Consider the following 19,639-nt stretch of genomic DNA (forward strand, 5'->3'; position numbering starts at 1 on the left):
ATACATGCTAGAACAAGCAACGTTTACCCGCGGGGCCACACGTGACTACGTCATGCAACTTTAGCAGCATCCCTTACAAACCACATGCCACAAATGTATGGGATGATTAGCTTGCCTTGAAACATAGGGGTCTACCAGGAGGGGCCCAATAAACCGGCGACAAGATCCGGAGCTCCGAAAATCCTAAAATTACAAAGGGTAAAAGGGTCATTTCTACTATATGCAAATTTGGTGGAAGTGGTTCCAACGGATTGTGCTCAACGTGTGTAGTGCGTGAGCATTGGAATCACGTCAATCGGAGTCCCGAGTGAAAACATATAAATAAAATACTACCAGGGACATTTCTACAAATAAAATATTCACCTTTAGGTCCCTAACCTATTTTCCATTGAAAAAAGAAAAGAAAACACACTTGGGCCGTATTGGGCCGGCCCAACCGCGCGCTGCCGTGGATGTCAAAGAATGACAACTTCATCACGCTGCATTGATGCAGAGAAATAAAGACTGGAATGCAGTGGATCGACCTCTTTGGGAAGAGCAACCAAGATTGAGAAGATTTGTTAGATTCGTAGCCAGACCTTTTCCCCTTACTCGACCTCTTAAATCTCGCGACGAGATTTCTTTTACAGCAGGAGAGTTGTAACACCCATGTAATTAAGATACAGTGACCCCCCTCGAATTATTACCATGTCATCAAGTTTAGCAATAAGCCAATAATGAATGCCACTTGTCCCAGATCAAACTCAAATTCAAATTCCAAATGCAAGTCAAAATATTAATTCCTTCAAATAGTGAAACAAAAATGTTGGCAATATCTCAAATTATCCCCAAGTATTTGTCAGGAAAAAACCAACCTCATTTGACTTCCATTTTGCCCCTAGAAAATTTTTAAAGTGGACCAGCAACGCTAAATTATGCCATTTTGAAATAAAGGAACACTTATACATTTCCAAATGATGTGAGACTTGTTAGGTGGTCTTATTGTATTGCATAGCATTTATGTGCAATGTTTGAGCTAGAGCAAAGTTCACTTGGTATCAAAATGTGGCACCCCGTTTCAGAGAGACCGGAACACCCCGTATTCCAGCCCAGAAATCAAGTCTTCTGGAATACGGCACTGCTTGACATAGAACAAATCAACTCTTTATTACAAATACTCAGGGTATAAGGGTTCGAGTATTACAACGGATCACATTGGCACGGCGACACTATGTCTGCCAAGGTAGCTCTATGCTAGCAGCGGATCAACTCGTGGAAGCGGAATAACTCCTAGCAGAGGAACAATGGCGACGGTGATGGACTCCACTCCGCAGGGACTCTGACTGGAACGCTTATCCTAGCTCGCATCCTCGACAAGCAAGCAAACATGGCATGACCTGCGAGCTGGCATGACACGCCAGGTGAGTACTTTGAATGTACTCGCAAGCTCACAGCAACCAAAGCAATTAAGGCAAACAACATCATGGCATTTACAGGTTAAAGATCAATGATGAACATGATATCACTAGAACAATACGAGATGAGCATGGCATAAACATGTTACTCATGATGTGAATAATGATGATACTAGCATGCAACATGTTTACAATGTCATGGAACAACTTACTCTGTTTGGAGGTTACCTCGTAACCACCATATGTTTCAACTTACCATCGTGGACATCACATGATCACAGCAGGATCAACCAGCTTGGTATTCACAATACCGTAGTGATCATCGCATGACCACAAGAAGCTCGATCTTTACCCGCGGTCATCACATGACACCATAAAGATCCACCAACTACGGTATCAACGTACCACTGTGATCTTAGAAACATATTCCACAAGCTTCAAGAGTAAATATGACTAGCTCGAAAGCAGAGCATGGTTGGCCAAATCAGAGAATAGGATTTACCAATGGCATTATATATCAGGAAAAGAACTTCTCAAGGTTTTTGTATATGAAGGACACAGTCGGATGATAATTCAACAAAGGATCTGACAGTCCATAACGGAGCTGATGTGAGCCTCAGCACACAACCAGAGGAAGAGACAATGCAAAGGCATTGGATTATAGAAACAACTGACTAATTCAAAGCTCAAAAGCAAAGGAATTATGATTTCCAAATCAAGGGATCAGAAGCAAATGCTCTGATTAAGGATGGATAAGTTGAGTTGGCTTAGGGGTACAATCGATGGCAATTTGATTGGTCGAGATCCAACTCATGTTTAAAATGACGTCTGAGCCGGAAGGATGAATTATAGGATCTGATTGAGGTTTGCGAGCATCCGCAACATATTGAATCAATGGACTCAAAATGATAGTGACAAAGGATGCCAATAAGATTACTATACTTATGGGATTAACCATAATGCAAGCAAGCAAAAATTTCAAGAGCAATAGGCTACTGAGGATTTTCGGAAGATCGAATAGTATTTCGAAGACTTTTGTGAAACACATGAACAACTAGGAATGAACAAAACCTCGATAAGTGTGAGGAATTATTCGTAGTGATATTCATGCAGCAAAGATCTGTAAGGCAGTGGGACAAGGGATTCTTAAAAAAGTCGAGGAATAATTCTATATATCTTATAATAACAAGAGCAGATGGGAATAAAAGTAAGAACGATGGGGGTATGTATTTATCCATAGGGATATATCGGTGGTAGGGAATTGCAAAAGTGACAGGCACAAAGTCTCGAGAGAACATCATAGAGCATCTTCGAAATCTTCTGATGTAGCAGGCGATCATCTGTAGTAAGGGGCTCTTCGGGTGGATGTGATCACGGGATCCTAATGTTAGAGTTAGCAAAACCTTTAACACAAAGAGAAGAGAGATCGGAATCCCAGAGTAAAGATGAGGAATAAAAGATCCTAATACCACCCAATGGCGACGTGGGCCCGTAAGCCGCACAACCATCTTACTAAAAAGTTTTGTAATGACTAGACTCAACTTCAGCCAAGGAGTTTGGAAGGGGGGTTCCTACATGCAGTCGGCTCTGATCCCAACTTGTGACGCCCCCGATTCAATCATACACTAATCATACACGCATACGTGTACGATCAAGATCAGGGACTCACGGGAAGATATCGCAACACAACTCTAGACACAAATTAAAGTCATACAAGCTTCATATTACAAGCCAGGGGCCTCGAGGGCTCGAATACATAAGCTCGATCATAAACGAGTCAGCAGAAGAAACAATATCTGAGTACAGACATAAGTTAAACAAGTTGCCATAAGATGGCTAGCACAAACATGGATACAGGTCGAAGAGGCACATGCCTCCTGCCTGGGATCCTCCTAAACTACTCCTGGTCATTGGCGGCCGACATGTAGTAGTAGGCACCCTGAAGGTAGTAGCAGTCGTCGTCGACGGTGGCGTCTGGCTCCTAGGCTCCACCATCTGGTTGCGACATCCGAGAAGAATGGAAAAGGAGGAAAAGAGGGAGCAAAGCAACCCATCCAAAGTACTCGCAAGCAAGGATCTACACTACATATGCATCGGTACCAATGAAATGGGTAGTATCTGTGGATTGAATTGCAGAATGACAGAATAAGAGGGGGATAGCTAGTCCTATCAAATACCACGCTTCTGGCAGCCTCCATCTTGAAGCATATAGAAGAGAGTAGCAAGTATAGCATCAAGTAACATCGTATAGCATAATCCTACCTGGCGATCCTCCCCTCGCCGCCCTGTGGGAGAGCGATCGCCGGGTTGTCTGTGGAACTTATCTGGGTGTGTTTTATTAAGTATCTGGTTCTAGTTGTCAGAGGTCGGAATACAACTCCAAGTCATCCTGTTACCGTGGACACGGCTATTCGAATAGATCAAGTTCCCTGCAGGGGTGCACCACATTACCCGAGACGCTCGATCACTCTGGCCGCACACACTTTCCCGGGTCATGCCAGGCCTCGGAAGATCAACACGCCGCAGCCCTACCTAGGCCGAACCGAGAGGTCAGCACGCCGGTCTAAATCCTAAGCGCGCAGGGGTCTTGGGACCATTGCCCGTTGCACTCCTGCACGTTGCGTACGCGGCCGGTGAGCAGACCTGGCAACCTCCATTACAAAGGAAAAGTGCTTTACGCGGTTCAACCCGGCGCGTGCCGCTCAGTCGTTGATGTCTAAAAAGCTTCGGCTGATACTACGACGCCAGTTGCCCATATCTTGTCCCACATGGCGGTTAGTGCATATAAGGCCAACGAGCCAACTCAGATCAAATATCCAAATCTCGTTAACCGTGTTATTAAGAAACAACCGTGGGCACGACTAGGGAGCAATCCCATCTCTCTCCTAGGTGGTCTCAACCTGCCCTGTCGCTCCGCCACAAGGTATCACTCAAGGGGGAGTTGGGAATTGTTGGTGCAATATCTGCCTACCTTGTGTTTTGGAGATTGTTGACAAAAACAGGTATGGACTGATTTGTTTGCTAGTGCATACAGAGAGAAAAAGTCCATACACAACCGAAGAGAATGCTGTCTCCGGTGCTAAGTTGGAGGAACTTCATGAAGGAAATATGCCCTAGAGGCAATAATAAAGTTGTTATTTATATTTCCTTATATCATGATAAATGTTTATTATTCATGCTAGAATTGTATTAACCGGAAAATAGTACATGTGTGAATACATAGACAAATAGAGTGTCACTAGTATGCCTCTACTTGACTAGATCGTTAATCAAAGATGGTTAAGTTTCCTAGCCATAGACATGAGTTTTCATTTGATAAATGGGATCACATCATTAGGGAATGATGTGATTGACTTGACCCATTCCGTTAGCTTAGCACTTGATCGTTAGTATGTTGCTATTGCTTTCTTCATGACTTATACATGTTCCTATGACTATGAGATTATGCAACTCCCGAATACCAGAGGAACACTTTGTGTGCTACCAAACGTCACAACGTAACTGGGTGATTATAAAGGTGCTCTACAGGTGTCTCCGATGGTGTTTGTTGAGTTGGCATAGATCGAGATTAGGATTTGTCACTCCGATTGTCGGAGAGGTATCTCTGGGCCCTCTCGGTAATGCACATCACTATAAGCCTTGCAAGCAATGTGACTAATGAGTTAGTTACGGGATGTGCATTACGGAACGAGTAAAGAGACTTGCCGGTAACGAGATTGAACTAGGTATCGAGATACCGTCGATCGAATCTCGAGCAAGTAACATACCGATGACAAAGGGAACAACGTATGTTGTTATGCGGTTTGACCGATAAAGATCTTCGTAGAATATGTGGGAGCCACTATGAGCGTCCAGGTTCCGCTATTCGTTATTGGCCGGAGACGTGTCTCGTTCATGTCTACATAGTTCTCGAACCCGTAGGGTCCGCTTAACGTTCGATGACGATCGGTATTATGAGTTTATGTGTTTTGATGTACCGAAGGTAGTTCGGAGTCCCGGATATGATCACGGACATGACGAGGAGTCTCAAAATGGTCGAGACATAAAGATCGATATATTGGACGACTTTGTTTGGACGTAGGAATGGTTCTGGGTGAGTTCGGGCATATACCGGAGTACCAGAAGGTTACCGGAACCCCCCGGGAGGTATATGGGCCTTATTGGGCCATGGTGAGAGAGAAGAGAGGGAGGCATAGGAGGGGTGTGCCCCCCTCAAGCCCAATCCGAATTGGGTGGGGCGCCGGCCCCCCTTTCCTTCCCCCTCTCCCCCTTCCTTCCACTCCTAGACCAACTAGGGAAGGGGGGAATCCTACTCTCGGTGGGAGTAGGACTCCCCATGGGGCGCGCCATAGGAGGGCCGGCCCTCCCCCTCCTCCACTCCTTTATATACGGAGGAGGGGGGCACCCCATAGACACACAAGTTGATCATTGATCTCTTAGCCATGTGCGGTGCCCCCCTCCACCATAATCCACCTCGGTCATATCGTTGCAGTGCTTAGGCGAAGCGCCTGTAGCTTCATCATCACCGTCATCACGCCGTCGTGCTGACGAAGCTCTCCCTCGACACTCTTCTGGATCGAGTGTTCGTGGGACGTTACCGATCCGAACGTGTGCATATCACGGAGGTGCCATACTTTCGGTACTAGGATCGATCGGATCGTGAAGACGTACGACTACATCAACCGCGTTATCATAACGCTTCCGCTTACGGTCTACGAGGGTACGTGGACTACACTCTCCCGCTCATTGCTATGCATCACCATGATCTTGCGTGTGCGTAGGAAATTTTTGAAATTACTGCGTTCCCCAACAGTGGCATCCGAGCCAGGTTTATGCGTAGATGTTATATGCACGAGTAGAACACAAGTGAGTTGTGGGCGATAATAGTCATACTGCTTACCAACATGTCATACTTTGATTAGCTTGTATTGTTGGATGAAGCGGCCCGGACCGACATTACGCGTACGCTTATGCGAGAATGGTTCTACTGACGTGCTTCGCACACAGGTGGCTGGCGGGTGTCAGTTTCTCCAACTTTAGGTAAATCGAGTGTGGTTACGCCCAGTCCTTGTTGAAGGTTAAAACAACACATACTTGATGAAAAATCGTTGCGGTTTTGATGCGTAGGTAAGAACGGTTCTTGCTCAGCCCGTAGCAGCCACGTAAAACTTGCAACAACAAAGTAGAGGACGTCTAACTTGTTTTTTGCAGGGCATGTTGTGATGTGATATGGTCAAGACATGATGCTAAATTTTGTTGTATGATATGATCATGTTTTATAACAAAGTTATCGGCAACTGGAAGGAGCCATATGGTTGTCGCTTTATTATATGCAATGCAATCGCCCTGTAATTGTTTTTACTTTATCACTAAGCGGTAGCGATAGTCGTAGAAACAATAGTTGGCGAGACAACAACGATGCTACGATGGAGATCAAGGTGTCGCGCCGGTGACGATGGTGATCATGATGGTGCTTTGGAGATGGAGATCAAAGGCACAAGATGATGATGGCCATATCATATCACTTATATTGATTGCATGTGATGTTTATCCTTTATGCATCTTATTTTGCTTAGTTCGACGGTAGCATTATAAGATGATCTCTCACTAAATTTCAAGGTACAAGTGTTCTCCCTGAGTATGCACCGTTGCGAAAGTTCGTCGTGCCGAGACACCACGTGATGATCGGGTGTGATAAGCTCTACGTTCACATACAACGGGTGCAAGCCAGTTTTGCACACGCAGAATACTCGGGTTAAACTTGACGAGCCTAGCATATGCAGATATGGCCTCGGAACACCGAGACCGAAAGGTCGAGCGTGAATGATATAGTAGATATGATCAACATAGTGATGTTCACCATTGAAAACTACTCCATCTCACGTGATGATCGGACATGGTTTAGTTGATTTGGATCACGTCATCACTTAGATGATTAGAGGGATGTCTATCTAAGTGGGAGTTCTTAAGTAATATGATTAATTGAACTCTAATTTATCATGAACTTAGTACCTGATAGTATTTTGCATGTCTATGTTGTTGTAGATCAATGGCCCGTGCTACTGTTCCTTTGAATTTTAATGCGTTCCTTGAGAAAGCTAAGTTGAAAGATGATGGTAGCAATTACACGGACTAGGTCCGTAACTTGAGGATTATCCTCATTGCTGCACAGAAGAATTACGTCCTGGAAGCACCGCTAGGTGCAAGACCCACTGCAGGAGCAACGCCGGACGTTGTGAACGTCTGGCAGAGCAAAGCTGATGACTACTCGATAGTTCAGTGTGCCATGCTTTACGGCTTAGAACCGGGACTTCAACGACGTTTTGAATGTCATGGAGCATATGAGATGTTCCAGGAGTTGAAGTTAATATTTCAAGCAAATGCCCGGATTGAGAGATATGAAGTCTCCAATAAGTTCTATAGCTGCAAGATGGAGGAGAATAGTTCTGTCAGTGAACATATACTCAAAATGTCTGGGTATAACAACCACTTGATTCAGCTGGGAGTTAATCTTCCTGATGATAGCGTCATTGACAGAATTCTTCAATCACTGCCACCAAGCTACAAGAGCTTCGTGATGAACTATAATATGCAAGGGATGAACAAGACAATTCCCGAGCTCTTCGCGATGCTAAAGGCTGCGAAGGTAGAAATCAAGAAGGAGCATCAAGTGTTGATGGTCAACAAGACCACCAGTTTCAAGAAAAAGGGTAAAGGGAAGAAGGGGAACTTCAAGAAGAACGGCAAGCAAGTTGCTGCTCAAGTGAAGAAGCCCAGGTCTGGACCTAAGTCTGAGACTGAGTGCTTATACTGCAAAGGGACTGGTCACTGGAAGCGGAACTGCCCCAAGTATTTGGCGGATAAGAAGGATGGCAAGGTGAACAAAGGTATATGTGATATACATGTTATTGATGTGTACCTTACTAATGCTCGCAGTAGCACCTGGGTATTTGATACTGGTTCTGTTGCTAATATTTGCAACTCGAAACAGGGACTACAGATTAAGCGAAGATTGGCTAAGGACGAGGTGACGATGCGCGTGGGAAATGGTTCCAAAGTCGATGTGATCGCGGTCGGCACGCTACCTCTACATCTACCTTCGTGATTAGTTTTAGACCTGAATAATTGTTATTTGGTGCCAGCGTTGAGCATGAACATTATATCTGGATCTTGTTTGATGCGAGACAGTTATTCATTTAAATCTGAGAATAATGGTTGTTCTATTTATATGAGTAATATCTTTTATGGTCATGCACCCTTGAAGAGTGGTCTATTTTTGTTAAATCTCGATAGTAGTGACACACATATTCATAATATTGAAGCCAAAAGATGCAGAGTTGATAATGATAGTGTAACTTATTTGTGGCACTGCCGCTTGGGTCATATTGGTGTAAAGCGCATGAAGAAACTCCATTCTGATGGACTTTTGGAATCACTTGATTATGAATCACTTGGTACTTGCGAACAATGCCTCATGGGCAAGATGACTAAAACTCCATTCTCCGGAACAATGGAGCGAGCAACAGATTTGTTGGAAATCATACATACTGATGTATGTGGTCCGATGAATATTGAGGCTCGCGGTGGGTATCGTTATTTTCTCACCTTCACAGATGATTTGAGCAGATATGGGTATATCTACTTGATGAAACATAAGTCTGAAACATTTGAAAAGTTCAAAGAATTTCAGAGTGAAGTGGAAAATCATCGTAACAAGAAAATAAAGTTTCTACGATCTGATCGTGGAGGAGAATATTTGAGTTACGAGTTTGGTCTTCATTTGAAACAATGCGGAATAGTTTCGCAACTCACGCCACCCGGAACACCACAGCGTAATGGTGTGTCCGAATGTCGTAACCGCACTTTATTAGATATGGTGCGATCTATGATGTCTCTTACTGATTTACCGCTATTGTTTTGGGGTTATGCTTTAGAGACGACTGCATTCACGTTAAATAGGGCACCATCTAAATCCGTTGAGACGACGCCTTATGAACTGTGGTTTGGCAAGAAACCAAAGTTGTCATTTCTGAAAGTTTGGGGCTGCGATGCTTATGTGAAAAAGCTTCAACCTGATAAGCTCGAACCCAAATCGAAGAAACGGGTCTTCATAGGATACACAAAGGAAACTGTTGGGTACACCTTCTATCACAGATCCGAAGGCAAGACATTCGTTGCTAAGAATGGATCATTTCTAGAAAAGGAGTTTCTCTCGAAAGAAGTGAGTGGGAGGAAAGTAGAACTTGATGAGGTAACTGTACCTGCTCCCTTATTGGAAAGTAGTTCATCACAGAAATCAGTTCCTGTGATCCCTACACCAATTAGTGAGGAAGCTAATGATAATGATCATGAAACTTCAGATCAAGTTACTACCAAATCTCGTAGGTCAACCAGAGTAAGATCCGCACCAGAGTGGTACGGTAATGCTATTCTGGATGTCATGTTACTTGACCATGACGAACCTACGAACTATGAGGAAGCGATGATGAGCCCAGATTCCGCGAAATGGCTTGAGGCCATGAAATCTGAGATGGGATCCATGTATGAGAACAAAGTGTGGACTTTGGTTGACTTGCCCGATGATCGGCAAGCCATCGAGAATAAATGGATCTTCAAGAAGAAGACTGACGCTGACGGTAATGTTACTGTCTACAAAGCTCGACTTGTCGCGAAAGGTTTTCGACAAGTTCAAGGAGTTGACTACGATGAGACTCTCTCACTCGTAGCGATGCTTAAGTCCATCCGAATCATGTTAGTAATCGCTGCATTTTATGATTATGAAATTTGGCAGATGGATGTAAAGTCTGCATTCCTGATTGGATTTCTGGAAGAAGAGTTGTATATGATGCAACCCGAAGGTTTTATCAATCCAAAGGATGCTAACAAAGTGTGCAAGCTCCAGCGATCCATTTATAGACTAGTGCAAGCATCTCGGAGTTGGAATAAATGCTTTGATAGTGTGATCAAAGCATATGGTTTTTTACAGACTTTTGGAGAAGCCTGCATTTACAAGAAAGTGTGTGGGAGCTCTGTAGCATTTCTAATATTATATGTGGATGACATATTGTTGATTGGAAATGATATAGAATTTCTGGATATCAAGGGATCTTGCCTGTGTTACAAGGTGTGAAGCTGAGTCAGACTCAATGCCCGACCACTGCAGAAAGATAGAGAGAAAATGAAAGATGTTCCCTATGCTTCAGCCATAGGCTCTATCATGTATGCAATGTTGTGTACCAGACCTGATGTGTGTCTTGCTATTAGTTTAGCAGGGAGGTACCAAAGTAATCCAGGAGTGGATCACTGGACAGCGCTCAAGAACATCCTGACATACCTGAAAAGGACTAAGGTTATGTTTCTCGTTTATGGAGGTGACAAAGAGCTTGTCGTAAATGGTTACGTCGATGCAAGATTTGACACTGATCCGGATGACTCTAAGTCACAAACCGGATACGTATTTATACTGAACGGTGGATCTTTAAGTTGGTGCAGTTCTAAGCAAAGCGTCGTGGCAGGATCTACGTGTGAAGCGGAGTACATAGCTGCTTCGGAAGCACAAATGAAGGAGTCTGGATGAAGGAGTTCATATCCGATCTAGGTGTCATACCTAGTGCATCGAGTCCAATGAAAATCTTTTGTGACAATACTGGAGCCATTGCCTTGGCGAAGGAATCCAGATTTCACAAGAGAACCAAACACATCAAAAGACGCTTCAATTCCATCCGTCATCAAGTGTCGAAAGGGGACATAGAGATTTACAAGATACATACGGATCTGAATGTTGCAGACCTATTGACTAAGCCTCTCTTACGAGCAAAACATGATCGGCACCAAGACTCCATGGGTGTTAGAATCATTACAATGTAATCTAGATTATTGACTCTAGTGCAAGTGGGAGACTGGAGGAAATATGCCCTAGAGGCAATAATAAAGTTGTTATTTATATTTCCTTATATCATGATAAATGTTTATTATTCATAGAATTGTATTAACAGGAAACTTAGTACATGTGTGAATATATAGACAAATAGAGTGTCACTAGTATGCCTCTACTTGACTAGCTCGTTAATCAAAGATGGTTAAGTTTCCTAGCCATAGACATGAGTTGTCATTTTCTAAACTGGATCACATCATTAGGGAATGATGTGATTGACTTGACCCATTCCGTTAGCTTAGCACTTGATCATTTAGTATGTTGCTATTGCTTTCTTCATGACTTATACATGTTCCTATGACTATGAGATTATGCAACTCCCGAATACCGGAGGAACACTTTGTGTGCTACCAAACGTCACAACGTAACTGGGAGATTATAAAGGTGCTCTACAGGTGTCTCCAATGGTGTTTGTTGAGTTGGCATAGATCGAGATTAGGATTTGTCACTCCGATTGTCAGAGAGGTATCTCTGGGCCCTCTCGGTAATGCACATCACTATAAGCCTTGCAAGCAATCTGACTAATGAGTTAGTTACGGGATAATGCATTACAGAACTAGTAAAGAGACTTGCCGGTAACGAGATTGAACTAGGTATCGAGATACCGACGATCGGATCTCGGGCAAGTAACATACCGATGGCAAAGGGAACAACGTATGTTGTTATGCGGTTTGACCGATAAAGATCTTCGTAGAATATGTGGGAGCCAATATGAGCATCCATGTTCCGCTATTGGTTATTGGCTGGAGACGTGTCTCGGTCATGTCTACATAGTTCTCGAACCCGTAGGGTCCGCACGCTTAACGTTCAGTGACGATCGGTATTATGAGTTTATGTGTTTTCATGTACCAAAGGTAGTTCGGAGTCCCGGATATGATCACGGACATGACGAGGAGTCTCGAAATGGTCAAGACATAAAGATCTATATATTGGACGACTATGTTTGGACGTCGGAATGGTTCCGGGTGAGTTCGGGCATATACCGGAGTACCGGGAGGTTACCGGAACCCCCCGGGAGGTATATGAGCCTTATTGGGCCATAGTGGGAGAGAAGAGAGGGAGGCATAGGAGGGGGGCGGCGCGCCCCCCTCAAGCCCAATCCGAATTGGGTGGGGGGTCAGCCCCCCTTTCCTTCCCCCTCTCTCTCCCTTCCTTCCACTCCTAGTCCAACTAGGGAAGGGGGGGAATCCTACTCCCGGTGGGAGTAGGACTACCCATGGGGAGCGCCATAGGAGGGCCGGCCCTCCCCTCCTCCACTCCTTTATATACGGAGGAGGGGGGCACCCCATAGACACACAAGTTGATCATTGATCTCTTAGCCGTGTGCGGTGCCCCCCTCCACCATAATCCACCTCGGTCATATCGTTGCAGTGCTTAGGCGAAGCCCTGCGCCGGTAGCTTCATCATCACCATCATCACGCTGTCGTGCTGACGAAGCTCTCCCTCGACACTCTGCTGGATCGAGAGTTCATGGGACGTCACCGAGTCGAACGTGTGCAGATCGCGGAGGTGCCGTACTTTCGGTACTAGGATCGGTCGGATCGTGAAGACATACGACTACATCAACCGCGTTGTCATAACGCTTCCGCTTACGGTCTACGAGGGTACGTGGACTACACTCTCCCGCTCGTTGCTATGCATCACCATGATCTTGCGTGTGCGTAGGAAATTTTTGAAATTACTGCGTTCCCCAACACTTCACCGAAGCATATCTGCGCTAAAGAGAGGAATGAGCCATGTGTGCTGAAGTCATATAGTCGAGAAGATCGATGTGAAGAAATTGACCCCTCGAAAATTTACTGTTGAAGCAAAGCATTTTGATTCAGTACCGACGTCCAAAGAAATTTACTGCAACGATGGAAGACGAAGACAAAGTGAAGAAGTAGTATTCATTTCGTTGTTCTTCTTTCATTCTTTTGAGTCATAGGACCTCCGTACTATTAAGATGGGTATAGGTTCTCGATGCTTAGATCCGCTGTGATGCTTAGCCAAAAACCTATGAAAGTTGCGAGAGAAATCTCTTTGTGCTCCGACCAAATACTTGTCAGCAAGAGACCGTGTTCTTCTTCGCTGCGAGAGATTTGTCTCAGACCAAGGAGTTAGCATTTATTGCTCCGCAAGCAATGTTACCGTTGTGCTCAAATCCGACCGTTGGACTCGTGTCGTTCGGCCATTGGCTGATCCCGATGTCTAATATGGTCATTTCCCATCTGGGAAGGCTGCGGCTATAAATAGCAACTGTGCTCCAACATTGTCCGTTGGATGCTTCGCTTGAGATTTCTGAGAAGATTGATTTGAGCAACCCCTCTCCGAGTGAATTGAGTTTAAGATCCACTGAGAGAAAAACCAAGAGCCCTAACTTAGACAGTGGTTTAGCATTATAGTAGTTGTGATTCAGAGTTCTTTTACCTATTACTCTTGAGAGTTGCGCACTTTCTAGACGGATAGGTTTCGGCTTCGAGTGTTTAAGAGTTGTTGTATTCACCGAGCCAGATCTTCAACAACCAAGAGTGATTGTGGTCCGCGAAGGTCGACCGAAGGTTTGGAGATCGTCGACAAGGATCTACCACGAGTGAAATCAACCTGAGTCTGATCAGCTCCGTGTTGAAGGAGAATAGAGTGAAGAGAGTTTATCTTCCGTGTTAAGTCACAACCCTTCCAACCAGGTGTAACCCTTTGGCAGAAGGGTGAACTGGTCTACAAAATCTTTTTATCGCCATCGAGCATCACTGGTTCTATTCTTTCTCACTTCTATACCTTCTGTAGTCCTTGTGTATGCTCCTTGATGATAAATATCTGATCTATTACTCTGAGATGCATTTCCTTCAACTTATTTCTCGCAGCAGTAGTTGACTTTCATAGGCTGTATCATTGTTCTTTGCAATTATCATTCATTACTCTGTATCTACTCTTCACAATGATCCTTGTTCTGTTAGCATGTTGTATCACTATTGTTATCGTTAAACCTGTCGTAGTCTATGCTCGAATTATTGTTGCCTCTTACCTTGATGGTTTTGTTCCTCAGTAGCGAGCTTGTGTACACCCTTTTCTACTATTCTTTAATTCCGCTGCTGTGTTTGAGTTCGGTTCAAAACATTCGCAAGAATTTTTGAATCTCCCATTCACCCCCCTCTGGTCGATATACTCTCCGTCCTAACAATTGGATCAGAGCGGGTACTCCCTATCTCTGTTTATTAAAGGTCTAACGTCCTTGGAGTCTTGAGTATGTCTTATGCAGGTAGATCCTTGCACTCTGAAGGATTTCCTATGTTTGATGGAAATGACTATCTGTACTGGAAGGAACGGATGAGAATCAGAATTCAAGCTATCAACTATGATATGTGGCAGATTGTAGAAGATGGTTACACCATTCAACACCCCGATGATCCATCCTCTGATGACAAGGCTGTGATGCGTCTGGATGCACAAGTGAGAGATATTATCTGTGCAAGTATTTCAAAGAACGTGTTCATTCAGTTTCTAAACCTTGACACTGCAAAGCAACTCTGGGATGCTATCAAAAATGTTCACGACGAATTCATCTCCAGAACAGATTCACACACTCAAATGCTTCGTGCCATGTTCACTAGGTTCAGAAGTCTTCGAAAGGAAAGTGTGATGGAACTTGCGGATCGGCTGAAAGACATTGTTGAAAGACTTCATCAACGAGGAGTAACTGATGTCACCAATAAAGATGTGGTAAACAAGCTACTGAGTGCTCTTGATGAAACCATCGATCCTATTGTAGCTGAAATCAAACAAAGACCAGATTATGAAGAGCTTCATTATGTTGAGGTCATGACATTTCTATCCATTCATGAAGAAAAGATGGAACTAGTAAATGCAAATCAAAAAATCTTTTTCGGAAAGTGAAGGAGAAATCCTCTCTCACTATGGCAGATCTCAGGAAGAAGAAGATGTCAAGAATCAACACACCATCACAAGAGAACTGGAAATGCTCACACAATGGTTGAGTGATCTCAGAAGACAAAACCTGCATCTTGTGAATGATGATAAAGATGAAGAGCCTGAATTATCAAGACAGTTACCTCAGAAAGAAATGAAGTGCTTCAAATGCAAACAATTCGGTCATGTCATAGCAGCTTGTCCTTGCTGGGATGAAGCACCTAGTAATCGATGGAAGCATCTTCACTGCAATGGTTTTGCTCGAATGGATCGTCTTACTAAGCTCTCGAACAAGAAGTAACCTATTTCATCCTCTTTGACAAGACCAGTCATTGACATAAATGCCAGAGCAATCATCGATTCCAACCTAAAGAAAATCTCTTAGCCGAATAAAGCCTATACTAACCTGACTCTGGACTCTGAAGAAGAGACAACAGACACTGATTCAGATGATGAAGAATTCTACAAAAGGATAGGGAGAAGCAATGCATATGTTTCTATTGAATCATCGAAGGACTTTAGCAAATCAGATACTGATGATGATACTTCAAGTAATGATGATGAAACAGTCGCCTTCTGTCTTATGGCCAAATCATCAAAGGATCAGGTATCTTCGAAACACCAAAGACCCATGAACGAATATTCACCTGAATATATTTCATATGGCAAGTTGGTGAAAAATGCTAAATCCCAACATGATGAACTTGAAATGCTTGATATCTTAGGAAAACCAAAGGATTACTGGTCGAAGAGATGGAGAAGAATCAAAACTTGATTGAAGAGCAAGATGCTTTTTCATCAACTATTGATGATCTTACCAATTGATATGATTCACTTACAGTTGACTACGAGATATCAGATGAACTCCTTAACAGGAATGAAGAACTCGTGTCACTGAAAGAATCTCATAATGAGCTGGTGTTAGAAAAGGCTTCTCTTTTCGCCGAGCAATCTGTTCGACTTCCTGATGATTTTGTACCTCCATGCTTAAAATGCCTAGAACGTAGCAATGCTGATTCTCATGCTGAGACTTCTAATAATGTTACTAAGAAAATTGCTACTACTGAAATTGGTACCACTAACCCCTCCTCCGAGGATTTTGCCGCTATTATCGAAGAAAATTGCAGGTTAAAGGGCTTACTTGAGACTGCAATGCTAAGAAGCCTAAAAGGGCATCAAACCCTATCTGATGTGCTCAAGAAGTCCATTCTGCACAAAATCCTCAGAAGGAGGGACTAGGTTTCGAAAAGAAGCTCAATGTGGATGGATCCTATTGGACTTCCGAGCAATATCCTCGAACAACTTGGGTTCATGCAAAGAGTAAAACTCTTGAACCTGAAACTTTAACTGGTTATCTATCGCCCATTCCTGTTGACGCTGACGAGTCTAGTGACTCAGATTATAAAAACTTCAAACAACAGGATGGCAAGGTTTTCGCTCGATATACTGGAACTAACTGCAGGTCAGGCGCATCCAAGAAGCAAATCTGGGTAAAGAAGTATACCATTGAAAATTTATCAGTTAATGCTAACCTGACTGTGCAGGATAATTCTCGACGAGGAAATTGTTATCATTCCAAATCTACTCGAGTATCATTCTCAAATGATTATCATCCTAACCTACATCAGAAGGAATATGAGCGTGCATCATCAAATCATTACATTCATGTATCTGGAAACAACTTTAATACCTATTCATATGATTATCATCATAATGCACAAGTGTTTCACAGGTCTCACCGAAGAAATATCACCAATCAGCTCAACCGAATGAGATCCTCACCTCCCACGCAAGTGTGGGTTGTGAAGACAAACTAATCATTTCATGCAGGAATTTCTCTCAGGGATATCTCATGTTTATCATTTGCCCTGAGATCAATTATTGTTGGTGCTTATCTTTCTGTGTTTTCCTTCGTAGTGTTTGTGCCTTTGTTTTTTTTCTTCGTTTGGTTTTGGGTGTTGAGTCAGTCTTTTCTTTGTGTGTAATCAGTTCCTTTCTTGACATGCACCTTGATCTGAAGAAGATTTCAATTCGACGTCCTTGGTCGCGATTGAAATCCACTTCGAAATTTATTCTGTTTTGGCGCTTGCGCTTCCTCAAACCTTTCGGCATTTAGTTCAGTTACTGAGATTTCCGCAGGAGACGGGTGACATGTGCCCACGATCTCTCGATCATGATCTCGACGGTTGAGTGTGGAGCGTCCCGTATTTATAGGTCGTGGATTTCGGAGTGGGCGGTTTCTCCCTCGGGCTATATAAACCCCCTGTCTCTAGGTTTCTTCTTTCTTGGTTCATTCTCTGTTCGGCCTCAAACTCTCCTCTCGCTCTCCTCCCGAGCCCGAGCTCGAAGCAGCGTCGGCGACAAGCCTCGCCATGCAACTCCGGCGAAGCCCCGTCACCGTTGGTCACGCCAGTGCGGTAACTCTTCTCTCCATGCTGCCGTAGTCGGTCTGTATTGCCAAGTTAGGGCATACAGATCTAGAGCTTGCCCTACCTTTCTGTTCTAGGGCAGTTCATCCCGATGCCATTTATCTTGAGTTATTTTCTTGCGGTAGATCCTTTGGATTCACTAAGTCATGGCTTGTACGGTCTGTAGTAGTTCCTGGTACCAGTCTTTTTGATCTAGGGTTCTCTGTGTATACATCAAAAGATCATATGAGTTGTTATTCTATCTTAGGGCATTTTGCAATTCTCTCGACGATATCTTGCAAAGTGTATACCTTGGATTTCATGCTTCTTCCAAAAAACTATCTGTTTTGAATCAAATGCTTCTGTGCATGTTTGTGACTTCTTCCTGTTTTCCTTCGATTCCTTGTTTTCTCTCAGGAGTGGTCATGGCAAACAGTTCAGAAGAGCATTCCGGGTTCGAGGAAGATATTCCATAACAGTTGCATGTGGCTGATAAAGCTAAAGTGACTGAAAGAATATCAGCCAAGCCACCGAAAGCTCCGAAGAAAAAGAAGCCCGAATCAGAATCTGCTGAAGAAGACGATGATATTCCCTCAGCTCTCAGTCAGCCAGAGGATGAGCTAGTCACTAATTCCAAGACCTTGTTCTCTGATGGAAATCCCAAGAAGAGTGGTCGCGGTAGAGAGAGAAACACCGCATATGAAATGTCTGACCCTGAAACTTACAAAACTCGACCTGGAGTTGAAACTTCAAATGAAAGAAATAACCAGCTGCAGAAAATTCACCGTCATTGGGCGAAGAAATGGTTCAACTATGAGAATGTCCGAAGAAAATATCAGATCTTATTTGCTTTCACTCCTCCCTGGAACGATTGCATTGCAGAAGGCTGCCTAGGACCGAATGATGGAAAAGTAAGGCCATATCCTCCTCCCAATGCTCATGCTGAATCCTTGAAGACAATTGCCGATTTCCTCGAGGAAGTGGAAAAGAGAGCAAAAGCAAAGGCCAAGCGTGACACCAAAGAAGGGAATAAAAATCAGTTGGAACAAAGAAATGTTGAGTTAACTCAACAGGATGTGTAGGAGAAGAAGGAAAGGGCCTCTGCCCATAATGAAAACAAGAAGAGAAAGTTTGTTTCTCCTCAAGCTTCGAAGAAAAAGTCTGTTACCAGAAAGTCAAGAAAGTCAACAACTGCCTCATCTGATGATTCCTCTGATGATAACGTTGGTGATGAAATTCCCATATATGATCAAAGAGCTCTACTTGATAAGCCATACCAAACTCCCTCTCCAGCAAAGGTTTCGCCTCCATTGAGATCGTCATCGGGGCTTGCTACTGTGGCATCAGATAAACCTTCGGGTTCTGCTGCTCCTACGGCGCAGAGAAAATTGATCCCGAATGAAAAAGCTGCTGCTGCTTCCAAGAAGGCCAAGACTATTATTCCTGCTTCCACGGAGGAATATGGCTTTGATCTTATATTTGACATCATTGAAGGTGCTTCCTATGATGAAAATCCTGATGAATTGAGTAGTTTGGGTCTGCCTAAAGATGTTACCAAGATGGTGGCAAAGCATTTCTCTGAGCTGAGAGAAATCACCAAGGAACTCAATCAAGCTGTCAAGGACAAGAAGCTCCTTGAGAAATTGAGGAGGGAAGCCAAATCTGAGTCTGAAACAAAAGACATGAACAAGGGAATTCTTGATATCACCAAAGCCCTCACTATTATGAGGAATAACAAGATTGAATGGCACTCCAAGATGAAGATGGATGTTTCTCAGCTATGTGATCGTAGAAATGAAGAGACCAGACGTCAAGCAGATCTTGCTCGACGAAGACAAAAAGAAGAAAAGCGTCAGAGAGCTCAGGCAAGAGCCAACAAACCAAAGGCTGTCAAAGATCATCGTATCCAATCTGTAGCAACCGATGCACCTGTTGACTCAAGTGTTCCACTACAACAGATTCCTCCATCCACTCGTTCCGAGGAAGAAACCGAGCAT

The sequence above is a fragment of the Triticum aestivum genome, chromosome 5D (genome assembly GCF_018294505.1).
Source record: "Triticum aestivum cultivar Chinese Spring chromosome 5D, IWGSC CS RefSeq v2.1, whole genome shotgun sequence".
Taxonomy (NCBI): domain Eukaryota; kingdom Viridiplantae; phylum Streptophyta; class Magnoliopsida; order Poales; family Poaceae; genus Triticum; species Triticum aestivum.